Genomic DNA, 13,710 nt, shown 5'->3' on the forward strand with positions numbered 1-13,710 from the left:
CTGGGATTTGTGAGATTTTCTGCGATTTGAGAGACTTTCTGGGATTTGAAAGATTTTCTGGGATTTGAAAGATTTGCTGGGATTGGAATGATTTTCTGGGATTTAAATATTTTTTGGGATTTGAAATAATTTTCTGGGATTTAAAAGATTTTCTGGGATTTAAATATTTTTTGGGATTTGAAATAATTTTCTGGGATTTAAAAGATTTTCTGGGATTTAAAAGATTTGTGAAGATTTAAAGATTTATCAAGAATTTATTAGATTTTCTGGGTTTGAAAGATTTGAAGATTTTTAAGATTTCAAATCTTCTACTGTACCATAATTGTTTTATATTATAAATAATGATACCGTAGTTAAGGTACTTGTGTATAAAAAAATAAGAATCCGCTTGTTTGGAAACCCCCAAACGAGGTTACAAACCCTTCAGTCAAGAAATGAGTCAATAAATCCTAGTACGGTGGCTGCTCTATTAAGTACAACACCCCAACCGGTACCTAGGTCGTCTACGGACGATTTGGTGCCATTAAGTTTCTCCGAAGGTGAGAATCTAAAAGCCAAAGCCGCGAACTCTGCAAGCTTTGTAGCACTTTCGTTAAGGAGGCTTTTTCGCCGAGACCGACGCGTAAAGCGCGTCTAGACTAGCGTAGCCAACAAACGCAAAGGCACGAACGATATCGTTGCAGCAACTAGACCGGATTCTGATTTAGAGGCGTTCAGTCATAATCCCACGGATGGTAGCTTCGCACCACTGGCCACTCGACCAAGCACATGTACCAAGTGTCCGAACCTGCGGTTCCTCTGAGCAGGATTCCCTATTAGTGGGTAAACAATCCAACGCTTGGTGAATTCTTATTCGCAATGAAAGGAGAGCCGACATCGAAGGATCAAAAAGCGACGTCGCTATGAACGCTTGGCCGCCACAAGCCAGTTATCCCTGTGGTAACTTTTCTGACACCTCTAACTTAAAACTCTTAAAGTCATAAGGATCGATAGGCCCCGGTTTCGCGGTCTGTATTCATACTAAAAATCAAGATGACGCCAGCATTTGCGCTTTTGCTCTACGCAAGGTTTCTTTCCTCGCTGAACTTGCCTTAGGACACCTGCGTCACCTTTTGACAGATGTTCAGTCCCAGTCAAACTCCCCGCCTGACACTGTCCTCGGAGCGGATCGCGGCGAGCCACGAGAGCCCTGCGCTTAGTGCTAGAAAGGTGAACCTTACGGTTCGCTCTCCGCTTCACCGAGTAAGTAAAGAAACGATGAAAGTACCGGTATTTCACCGGCGGCCGCGAGCGTTCATGCTACACCCCTCGTCTCTTCACAGAGTCAGACTAGAGTCCAGCTCAACAGGGTCTTCGTTCCCCTCTATTTTTCCCAGGCCCGTTCCCTTGGCTGTGGTTTCGCTAGATTGTAGATAGGGACAGTGGGAATCTCGTTAATCTATTCATGAGCGTCACCAATTAGATGACGAGACATTTGGTTATTGAAATATTTTATTTTTCCTTTTTGTGTCTCGGATAGACTGAACATTACACAATCAGTGACTCCAAAATTGTACATAGAAAAAAACACATGGATCAGTTTCGCGAACACCGAACATAATGTAATTTAAACAAATTAAGTGGGTCAAATCTAGGTCATAGTCAAACCAGTTTCATGAACTGCGTGTGTATCTTTAATGTGCCCTCTACTACCATTAGACACAGCAGTTGCTGCTGGTGGTGATTGAGGCCCAAAAACGATGCTAAGGTACCATTGAGGTTGCAGAGCTCGCCCCGTGCTGAGGTAATTAGAGCGTCAACTCTAACAGCTGGACGCTGTGGGTACATAGACCGGAGTTCTTGGAGCACCACTGGCCGCGAGTAATATACTTGTTTTTGACGATAGTGCGTTTCTAAAAGTTTTTCCGTCTCCCACGGCACCATAACGTCAACCAAAACCAACTCTCGTTCCCGAAGGAAAACAAGGTCAGGCTTACGGACAGTCCCGTCGGAGCAGAGAAGCCTCGGTTCCTTATGCACTGTTATGTTCCTTTTCGTAGCATGTTCGTGAAGGTTATGTACTACGTGCGATACGGGACGCGTGTGATTGCGGGCACTGTTGGGATATATGGGACAAACTCAACCCGTTGACAACCTTAGCGAAAGAAGCGGTCACCGCGATTAGATGGGGCAACGCGACAAGGTAGGAGGTTTAGTTTTGTTTTTAATTACTATCTCTTACAAAAACCCCTTCAAGACCAATTCAGTGCGATGGAGCCACGCGTGCGAGATAAAGCGATTGCCGGAATTAAGGCCGGCACCTTAGACGGGTTGACTAAGTTAGTTTTACAATGGTGCATTCCCGCTTCTTTGGTGGGCTCTATATTGGAGCCAAGAAAGCTTCCAAGCGGTGAAGAAGTTTTTGTATGATAGTAGACTACGGTACGCCGTAATTGCCGGTGCGTGATTGTTCTTCAGGTTGTTTCGCCGATTAAAATAATGCAGCGGAATAGCATATCTCGCGGACATAAATCCAAGGCCGCCATCCTTACATGAGGCATAGAAAAACGACACGGGAGAATAGTGTGGAAATGCCAATGTGCTCCGAACAAACGATTTTTTCAGTCGGTCGAAGGCATTCAGTGAACCGATGGTTATATAGCTCATGGTGAGCAAGTGAATGAGTCGTGGTAAAAGGTAACTGCGAAGCATGTGGATTTTCTGATTTGATTTTAATCCCGATGTTCTTAGGTCGTCTTATCCCCGTTTGTAATCGGCGAAGTTCGCCAAGTCAACGCCATTAGGTGAGAAGGTAAGGCCCAAATAGTCAAGTAAGGCGTTAAACGTCACCATTGGGATTTTGTCCTCATCAATGGAGAATATAGGTTCGATGATTAGCAATTACCTTTTTCGTTTTCCGTCCTTACGCCAAACTAAAGAGCGGGATTTTAACGCATTCAGACGGAGGAAGACTAGCGAAGAAATCGGTTTTAATTCTTAGCAATTCGCACATGCCATTCTCTGAGCTTGCAATTAATGTGCCCAACGCATAGACAAGTTGTCTTTGATTTCTAGCGTAGATAGCCATACTCTCGCAGAGTTAACAAATGAGCAACCCGTTGAAGTGATATTCTAGACCTACTTGCCTTCAAAATATAGCCCGCAATCGAAAACACCCTTTCAACATCAGCTGAACAAGATGGAATGGACAAATATCTTTTGGCCAATTTGGCTAGGGCTGGAAATCTGTCTCTCTTGATCCTCCAATACTTCAAAGGTGAAAAATTGTCGGTATCCGATATCAAATTTTCATGCAGATAATCATTAAGTTCGCCATGGATATCAAAAGCTGTTGAACTAGTGTCTGGTGGGTTTAAGCGACGAAACATTTCGATCAGGCTAACGTCCGATTCCTGTTGCAGTGGCTGATCTTGAAGAAGTTTCATTTGCTTCTTCAACGAACCAACTGCCTTGTTCTTATTCCAGCATTTTATGTCTGCATATTCTTTGATCCATTCCGGGTTTTGAAACGCGCCTATTATAAAATAAACGCCAATATATATGTTTGGTGCTCAAAAAAACTGAACATATGATGTACAAGGAAGGCTCTTACCATCAAATACTGAAGCCTTAGTCCTTGGATCGAGAAGAGCTTCTATAACGTAATCTTGGTCATTTAGTTCACCCTCAAATCTTTCTACCATTAACTCCAACAACGATGACCGTAGCTTTATGAGGTAGGGATTTTTAACCCTTCAAACTTCATCGAATGTCCGCCATAGCGTCGTGATCATTTTGGAAGCAATGGGTGCATGGATTTGGAACATATATATATCGATAACTTAAAGGGACGTAGAATTTCGAGTAACTCCCTCAGCATGTGGACATCATTTTCACAAGGTGTTGACAATTTCACTATTTTAGTATTTTTTCTCCCTTTGGTCTGACGATTGTTTGTCTCAACACCTGTACCATGCCTGGCTACAATAAATTTTCATTAAAAAAACCTTAAAAAATAAAGAATTTTTAAAGGGGCTGTCCAAACCGTAGGACAAACAACGATCTTTCTTAACATAGAGGATGTGTCAAAAGGGAGAGAGGTTCGGAGAGCCCCTGCAAGATAATCCATTATCTACTCACCATAAATATGCGTTCCATTGCCATACATAGGGAATTCCACCTTACTCCTCCATCTTACTTTAGGTTTTTACATACTGGTGACAAGGACTTAAAGACGTTAGTCCATTTGGGAGATTGCCGTAATAAATTTATCCACTTGCTCATCTTTTTCCTCTCCGAGTGACGTATGTAACGGAGAGGTTCTAAAATCGACAGCCATGTCTGTGTGTGTGTCTCTGTCTGTTGTTATTGACTTACACCCCAGGGGGCCGCGTTCGCAGTTAGAAAATAGGAGCAAACGTGTTCTCAATTTCCGGGATGGCGCCCAGATTGGGAAAAGGAAAATTTTTGCGTGTATCTGAACAGAAGTGCAAATGTTTTCGTGATCTTTTGCGAAGATGCGAATAGACGATGGAGCGAACACGCAAGCGCGAGATCAATGTGGACAAAGCTTTACTAAGACTGTTTCCTACTGGTGGTCAAGAACACTTCTCTACAAGCTCATCGCCTGTCATGTCCAATGATGAACGTACGTTTACACAAGTTGACAGTGATTTGATATTTTGATTTACCAAATTGTTTTCCCATCATTTATAATTGAAAACCAACTTTCCTTTATTTCATTGACCATTAGGGACGAACAGCGATTCCACCGATACTGCGGAATTAAAATAAGAAGATTTGATCTCTTTCCTCCAAATATCCACAATGATTTTCCAACATTTAAAGAAATAAATGAAGCTCTCAACAAAAAAAAATATGCCAGTCGTTATGAAATTCCAAGAAAAATCGTTGAAAGATGCGTGATATTATGCCAAACAAACGTTGAATGTTGCCCAAGTAGCACCAGGTTTCTGCCTGTCCAACTACACAAGATGGGTTTTCCGTAAATATTTCAAAGCAATGAATTATTACTGCAACATTTGAATCAAAATGTTTGCGAAAGCACATAGGCATTGTTGCTCGCAAAATGTGCCTTTCGGGCCAGCAAATGTATCTAGCCAGGCGTTTTGATAAAGCATCCAAGGTGTTGTAGATAACCCTTTTCGCTGTGATTTCAAGTACATTTAAACGATAAGCTAAATCTCTGTTCTTCAAACCTAGCCTCTACTTCATCAGAGATAGAATTAATTGTTGGAAAGTTGAAAGTTTCGAATTTTGAATTTTGAAAGAGAACTTTTAACTTAGTCAAAAATTTCAATTCGATATTCGTAGGTTTCTAAGCCTGTGTAAAATTTTACTTTTTCATTGTTACCCGGGCGCTCTTTATGATGAGGGGATTTGACCTCCTGACAAATTTTACAGGACGTAACGTATTTTGCTATATCTTTTTTCATGCCCTCCCACGACTAATACTTTCGGGATCGACCATATCTAAAGTTTTACTTTTACCTTGGTGACCCGCAGAGGGACGGTCGTGGCACGCCGCTATCACAGTTTTTCTCAGACGTTGGGGGACTACTATTCTACTAACAAGTTGTTCTTCCTCACCCGAGAGACTAACTACTACGTCTCTATAGACGATAACACCCATTAGGTTAGAGAAAGGACAAACTCTTTTTATCCATTTACTAATTTTGTCATTTTCCCCATCAACACCTGTTTCGAGAAATACCCTCAATTTATTGATATATTTGTCTTCGGACTGCGCCCTTCTAACGGTCTCCGTATTTAGTTCTAAAGGGTCAGGGGTGCTCAATTGTACCATATTTGTTTCTTGGTCCGAGTCTGTCTTCTGCAGCTTCCGGAATGCGCGAGAGTGCGTCAGCAACTACGTTAAGCTTACCAGGAGTGTAAACAATTTTAAAATCAAAAGCTTGGAATCGACTACTCCATCTGGTAAGTCTTCCAGTAGGGTCTTTGGCGTTCTTGAGCCATTCGTGTGATTTGTGATCCGTCAAAACTATAAATGGTTTACCCTCCAAATACACTCGAAATTTTTCTATAGCCCATATAATTGCTAACGTCTCTCGTTACGTAGCTGAATATTTTCTCTGAATAGGTTCAAGAGTTTTACTAGCATATTGTATAACCCTATTTACTCCATCTATTTATCGCATTAAAATTGCACCAATCCCGCAGTTACTCGCATCAGTCTGTAGTATGAAAGGCAAGTCAAGCTACAAAGTCTGAGACACTTTCGTTTCTATTTTGTTTGTGACTCAGTAATTGTTCACAAAATTTTTTTTCTTAACACAAAAATTTTTTTTTCTTAACACAAAATTTTTTTTTCTTAACACAATTTTTTTTTCTTAACACAAAATTTTTTTTCTCTTAATACAAAAATATTTTTTATAGTTCATTTTCTAAAAAATCGCCCCTTTTTGAGCCCCTTCCTCCTCTTCCTCTTCCCCCTTCATGTGGGCCGGGTGGTTCATCCACCTCTGTCATCATGTGGGCTCCCTGTTGACAAAAATATTTTAACATTATCTCTTGACGTGTGTCCCTTTCACGTTAGGTATTACACATTGACCGTAGTTATATCTTACACCCCGTAATTAGACGCCTTTACTAATTTCATTGAAAACACCTTATGCCCGGTAAATTATGAATAAAAAGCGTCCTTAAATTATAAGACATTCCATACCCAATCAATTTCTTAAATCTTCTCCAATGAGCTTTACGGGGCACAAGGCCCATGAAATTACTTTGGTCAGACAACTAGTACTTACGAATTTCTTCGTCGCCTCTTCCAGGAAATTTAAAGTTTCTTGGAACTGGGCTCCAAAAAGGTATTCTTGTTCGCTCCAATTTTCAATGGACTGTAGCGCAATTATGGTTTTTTTCCAAAAATCGTGGCCTAAATTTTTCAATTGCATTTTTTCTTCTCAAGTTTTGTAATTGAATTACTAGTTTTTTAAGTTCTTGCTCTTCTTCAGCCTTTTTTTGGTACGTTTCGAACGCCTACGTTAAGAAAATAGAATTATAAGTGCGTTGGGCTTAGAGATGTGAGTCGGTAATTTACCAAAAACCGCGTAAATTACCGATTTATATCTTACCGTAATTGTAAAACGGTAATTTACCGTTAAATTACGTTAATTAACGCGGTATTAAGACTGTGAAAGTATAAAATACCATAAATTACGGCAATTTTTGTTATTCCGAAATTTTATTCGGTAATTTACCCGGTAAATTACCATTTTTAAAAATTACGGTAATTTCACATCTCTAGTTGGGCTTCTTTCATAATACGATATTCGTTATTAACAGTTTTTCTAATATATATCATTTCTTGGAGGTTAATTTTATGATAATTAATTACATTTAGTCGCGGAAACTATTTTAATAAATATTTTCACGACCATAAAAACCCGACCAGTTCCTTCTTTGTAGCGACCAAATACCTAACCCAACCTAACCAAACCTGACCTAACCAAACCTGACCTAACCAAACCAAACCTTTAATATGAAGGGTAAAATATAGAAAAACATGGAAAATATATATTTTTATTAATTTCCGCACCTTCATTTTAACAAATTAACCTTGAATAAATTATATTTATTCAAAAAACTGTATTTTGAATGCGTGAGCTAAAGTAAAGTTTAGCCTTAACGTACCTCATTATTTAATAACTTGATGCTTCGAATCCCGATTTCTTCCGCTTTGAACAAAGCCCGCTCCGTAATTAACCCTTCCGGGCTAAGTAACACCGCGACAAAATTATCTATTTTTAACGCGTTCATTTTCTTGGAGTTCTTCTCGCGGCCAAAGCTAAACCGTTTGTGACGGACGGACTGAGTTCTTCTCGCGGCCAAAGCTAAACCGTTTGTGACGGACGGACTGAGTTCTTCTCGCGGCCAAAGCTAAACCGTTTGTGACGGACGGACTGAGTTCTTCTCGCGGCCAAAGCTAAACCGTTTGTGACGGACGGACTGAGTTCTTCTCGCGGCCAAAGCTAAACCGTTTGTGACGGACGGACTGAGTTCTTCTCGCGGCCAAAGCTAAACCGTTTGTGACGGACGGACTGAGTTCTTCTCGCGGCCAAAGCTAAACCGTTTGTGACGGACGGACTGAGTTCTTCTCGCGGCCAAAGCTAAACCGTTTGTGACGGACAGACTGACGGGTACTGACGGCATCGCGCGAATCCCTCGAAACTTGTAGTAAACGACAAAATACGTTACCACGCTCTAGGGTGCCCTCAAGCGGACCTAAAAGGAAGCTGATGCCGTTTTCCAAGGAGCACTATTTAAGGAGACGTAGCTGCATTTTAATTCACTAATAAGGAAACTTTCACTCTCTACCCAACAAAATTAGTCCATGGGAAACGGCATTAGTTTTTTCTTCGTATTTTAACAACCAATTCATATGCCGTGTTATTTAAGGAGGTCTAGGTGCGATGAAGGCATTATTAATTAAAATTATAGCTATTAAAGTTCAAAATAGAAATTTTTTAATTTTGCCAATGGTTTAAAATACTTTAAAATATCGTTTTAGAGTTAATTTGATCTAAATTGGCCAAAGGGGGCGAATGTTATAGAAAAGCATTCAAGAGGTTCAAATTGGCTTTTTAATCATGATTAGTGGTTTGTAATACATTATTGGAATTAATTTGGTCGTTAATTAAAAAAATTAAAAGTGGCCAAAGCTGAACTTAGTACAGAATTGTTTATTTTATTATTATTATTATTATTATTATTATTATTATTTTCCGTTATATTGTTGGCGTCTGTAGAGCGTTTGTCCTAGCACAATTGTTAGGATAAACGTAATGATTGGTTTTGATTAAAATTAGTATAGTTTTTGAGACTTTCCTATAATAAATATTAAAGTCATAGAAGTTTAAGATTTTTAAAATTTTGACTTTAGTTGTTTGTAGGTTGTCGAAGGGTATAAAACCAAGTTCTTCTCATAAATTACAATTATTAAAATCACCCTTAGACACCCGCTGAGTGTAAGATATTTTTTCAACCAATAATAAAATGGGATCTTTCCGGCGGGCGATTCGAAAAAATCTGTATTTTTTTTTGGCCTATTCTAAGAAATTTAATTTAATAAAATTTAAATAACTAATCAGGATTAAAACGAATTATTAATTTTCTAGAATAATTATGAAACGTTTCCAAACACTATAGTAATCCCGACTCTAATGGCCATTAAAGTAATTAATGAAATTGACTTTAATTTCTGTTCTCACCATTGAGTCACTTGTGTTTATTAGGGGGGAATACTTGAAAGGGGTTTACAGAAATAAAAAGTGAAAGTGTTCTATCGGATGAAAACCTAGAAGGCGCGAAGCGTCCACTCCCTTTATTAATTTTCTCTGCTCTACCAGACTACCACCGAAGAGCGGCAAAATTATTCCGGGCAGAATCTGTTTGGCGTCTGGCACCTCCGTACGTTGCTTTCGTATAGGTTATCTTACAGCTTTTGAAAAGCCTTTTTATCGTGATTCAGCCAAACACGATTCTTAATAGGAGGTCCAAAACTCTTTAATTACAAGCGATAAAACCGTTAGCTGTTTTCAACAGTATTTTCGGTTAATTTTCTAATCGAATCAGAAAGATTCGTAGAAAAATTTAGCCAAGTACAAATTTTGTACGTTTTTCTTGGCAAAATTAAATAAGGAGAGCCAAAGTGCCTCTAAACTGAGCCTTTCATTAAAGAGCCAGTTTTCACGGATTGAAATAAAAACATCAAATTGATGTTCAAAAATCATGCCGAGTACAAATTTAGTACTTTTTATCGGAGAAAATAAGAGCTAAATTTTAAAACTGAGTTCTGAAAATTTCGACCAGAAAGAATTCCTTATGGACTTTCATCGTCAGTAAACGAACTTTTAGAGTCGTTGAAAAATGATACTGTCGATTGTGACATCATTTCTTTGCATAAACGCAATGATCAATCTGAAAGATTTGCTGATGGTGATGACTGTTCTGAAACAAGCTTAACTGCAAAGAATTCAGTTCGAGGGGTTGAGGAATTAGCTATTGAGACCGATTGCACTAAAACCACATCCATGGGAAGAGAATGGAACCCCTCTGGAAATGAATTACATGACAGTAATTTATTAGATGAAAGGCACATTGTGGCCCAATTCCTTGACGGAGATGAAAATCCAAATTGTCTAGCAGAATCTGAGGGCGAAATTGGAAATTTCACGTGTGATATTTTGGGAACTTCAAAAACTCTTGTATATAAAAGTGGTATTTCAAGAAGCCTCAAACCAGAAGAAGCGCTAAATATTTTAATGGATGTAAAGAATGGGGTTATAAAAAATAATTTCTCAAGGTTGTTTATTTTACGGGCAGAAACACGATATCCATCTCTCTGCCAGTGCACTTTTGGGTTATACGCTTTGTAAAGGCTATACAGCCATTTTCGTCCATCCAAACCACTAATTTTTATTTCTTGAGATTTTTTACCCGTTACTATGGCATATATGTAGAGCCTTGTAAACAAACCACAATCCCAAGAATTTTGCTCTTCACAACAATCGTTACTTGCAAAGAATTTCCACTCCTCGGGGTCAAAATCGTGGTCAGCCACGTAGTACGCTAAGTAAGCGGTAAATAGCAGAACCCGGAAATGAATTTCGTCAGGAACGCTTCTATATGGATCCATTATATAAATTGTTTTTCCCTGAAGTTTATAACTCCTAGATAACAATGGACTTTTTGGACAAGTATTTTATCTACCATGGATACCACAATTATGTCTCTGTTCAAACCTTCATGAAGGTACAAAAATTTCCAAACCTCTTTAAGGTACTCGAGATTATCTTTAGTGACACCGTATGTTTTTTCGTACAAGTGCGAAGGTAAATGCAGCACGTACTTATAAGTACCAATTTCATCATTACCTGTGCTCTTAATAATGACGTTTGCCGCTAGATTCAAAAGTGAAGTAGTGATCCAATTCTTAAATTTTAGGGTTTTCAACTCGTCGTTCTCGTCATAATGACCTTCCTGAATCTGGTTAAAAGGCACAGTTTCTAAATTATAATCCCAAGGTTTTAAGAGCCCAATAATTGACCCATTTTGTTCGTTTGATTTCGAAGGGTTCGGGATATTATTTTCCAGCAAATTATCACCAAAGCTTGGGCGATATTTTTTATCTTTACCTAGACTGGTATTTAAAGCAATAGGCTTTTGAGAATATTCGTCGCCAGAAAATTTCCTCTTTGAGTCAACTCGAGTAGACACTTTGCCAGTATTTTCTTTATCGTATTTTTTATTACTCGAAATTTCATACTCGTAATTTGAATTAATTTCGGTTTCAATTTGCGCAAAGATATATTTTGTGTCCGCGTATGTATGATCTTTGAAAGAAAAATCTGCATAAGATGGACTATCTGGTAAATTTTGAAACCAACAACGCATAAAATACTTCGTGGGTGTAAAAAGTATCGAGACTTTTTTTGTTTGCACTTTCTCAATTAGAGACCCGAAAGCTAAAGAAGGAATAACTTCCGGCTTTTGCGAATCATTTTCGGGGTCCAAATAGGCCGATCGGTTTTTAGACGTTTCATATAACCATCTTCTTCCCATTTCACTAGATGTTGGCTGGGGTTCTTCACCCTTAAGAAGGTAACATAAAGCTAACTGAGTGAATAAACCGCTGTCAAAAGGGCTACTTTGCTTTAAAGTGTCCCAGGGAACAATATAGCTCCAATCACTCATTTCCGAGCTGCTCTGATTGCCCCAAGCTATAGCTATCATGGCTAACAAACGCAAAACAGCCAATGCTTCAAAGTGATCTTTAAAATTTCCTTTCGGCGTTGTTGAGGAATCCAATATATGTATCTCTTCTGCGTTAAGGCAAATGAGCCCTAACATCCAATGTCCTGTAAAGCCGGGTGTACTAGGAATTAGGACGACTATCATTTCTTTTCTCCAGGCTTCATTGACGAAGAAGTGTTCAAATAAATCGTTCGATTCTGTTTCGTTTTTAGTGAAGCTATTGAACGCTTTAACATATTGGTCACTGCTGACAGCTAATACGGTTTCGTTCGCGTTCATTTCATTGAGTAATGTTGTCATTGTGTCGTTTAGTATAAAAGCCGATATATGTTTTCCGACTTCTAGGGTCTCATACTTTGGGTCCCTAGTTATTTCATCCAGATTTCTGTCGCTATAAAAGCAATGAATGTCACAAGTTTGTTCTTTTTCATTGTTCGGTTGAACGCTGATTTCCTTATCACTCTTCGCATCACAAAAATCACTTTTCAATTCAATGTCATGAAAACTGACCTTCTTAGATTTATTATTGTTCAGAACGTCATCAACAGATGAGCCACTAGGTATGAACGGATACTTATCATCGCCCATTTCACTACGCGGAGTGGAAAATAACTGATTCTTCGATTTATCAACAGTTTCATCAATTAAACCAACACCGTCACCCAGGGAAGAAAGTACAGAGTCCCTTATTGGGTTTTTCTTCTTTCTCTTCCTCAATTCGCTAAGAGGAATAATAGACGGTTCTTTAACCGTAGGATGATTATCTTTTTCGAAGTTTGAAACTGCTAACAAGTAAAAGCAAATTTTTTTACGTGAACCGCAACTACAAGGCATTTCACGATCTTCGAAATTTGCAACATTTACTCTGTACGGTTTATTTGGATCTTGAACCATATATACGTCATTGCACATATGTACCAAGTGTCTTTCGAGGCACAGTTTGGCTAAGGTGGCATCTGACACTAAGGGTGCTCCAGAATGCTTCTCTGTATTTTCGGGGTAAACGTATGTACCCGATATGACCGATTCTACGGTGGCTTCGATAGATCCAAATTTGACTCGCACTGCAAGGTCAAGCGGTTTCGGTTTTACTTTGGGTTTTAAAGAATATACGCGAGGCTCTTCGTTTTGGTAAACTTTGTCAAATTCCACCAAAGTCAAAAGCTGTTTCATGATGTAAATCAGCGCAGTTTGGTCGTACGTGAGTTTCCCAATGTCTTCGAGCAACAATTTCAAAGTTGCCGAGAAGGCTTCGGAATCTTCTCCCAGGTTTGGAATTTTATCTTGAAAAGCTCCAAATTTCTTGAAATGGGCGTCGATTCCATGATTTTTTAGATCATTCTACAAGATTGACTCAGCAAATACCTCAAATTCTAATGGCCAATCCAAAGAAAATGTTTCGTACAGCTTGTCAAAATGCTGCACCGTTCGCATTCTATAAATTCGCATATTTGTTCTTCAATTAGCGAGGAGTTAAACACATCATTTTGTGTCAAAAAAGTGCGGATGTCATCCCTAATTTGCGTTGGACAAAACAACAAATTATTTTGGGTCAAATTGTTTTTGATTGACTCTAAAAACTTCTTATTACAGTACTCCATGAGAATAGGAATATCAGCTTCGACAACGCCATATTGAAACAATTGTAATTCTTTGCACAAATAATCTTCCCAAACATTTTTCAACGTGTTCTCGGGATATATGTTTTCGTACGTAGCAAAACGAGACTCCACAACTTATTATTATTATTATTATTATCATCATCATCATCATTTTCTTTACAAAAAAAACTAAAAACCTCCCTAGGTTGTGGACATACAAGAAAAAAGATTTAAAAACGTTATAATCTTTAAATAAGGATACCGTAGTTAAGGAACTTGTGTATAAAAAAAGTAAGAAAACGGTTGTTTCGAAACCCCCACACGAGGTTAC

The 13,710-nt window shown here is 38.7% G+C and overlaps 1 pseudogene; it reads right to left on the minus strand.

Moving 5' to 3' along the window:
- Positions 1-416: 416 nt before the first annotated feature.
- Positions 417-1,371, minus strand: LOC149662727 (large subunit ribosomal RNA; annotated as a pseudogene; the record flags this gene model as incomplete).
- Positions 1,372-13,710: the final 12,339 nt, after the last annotated feature.

The sequence above is a fragment of the Phalangium opilio genome, unplaced genomic scaffold, assembly GCF_054372755.1.
Source record: "Phalangium opilio isolate 3A_F unplaced genomic scaffold, DU_Popi_V2 ptg000063l_1, whole genome shotgun sequence".
Classification (NCBI taxonomy): domain Eukaryota; kingdom Metazoa; phylum Arthropoda; class Arachnida; order Opiliones; family Phalangiidae; genus Phalangium; species Phalangium opilio.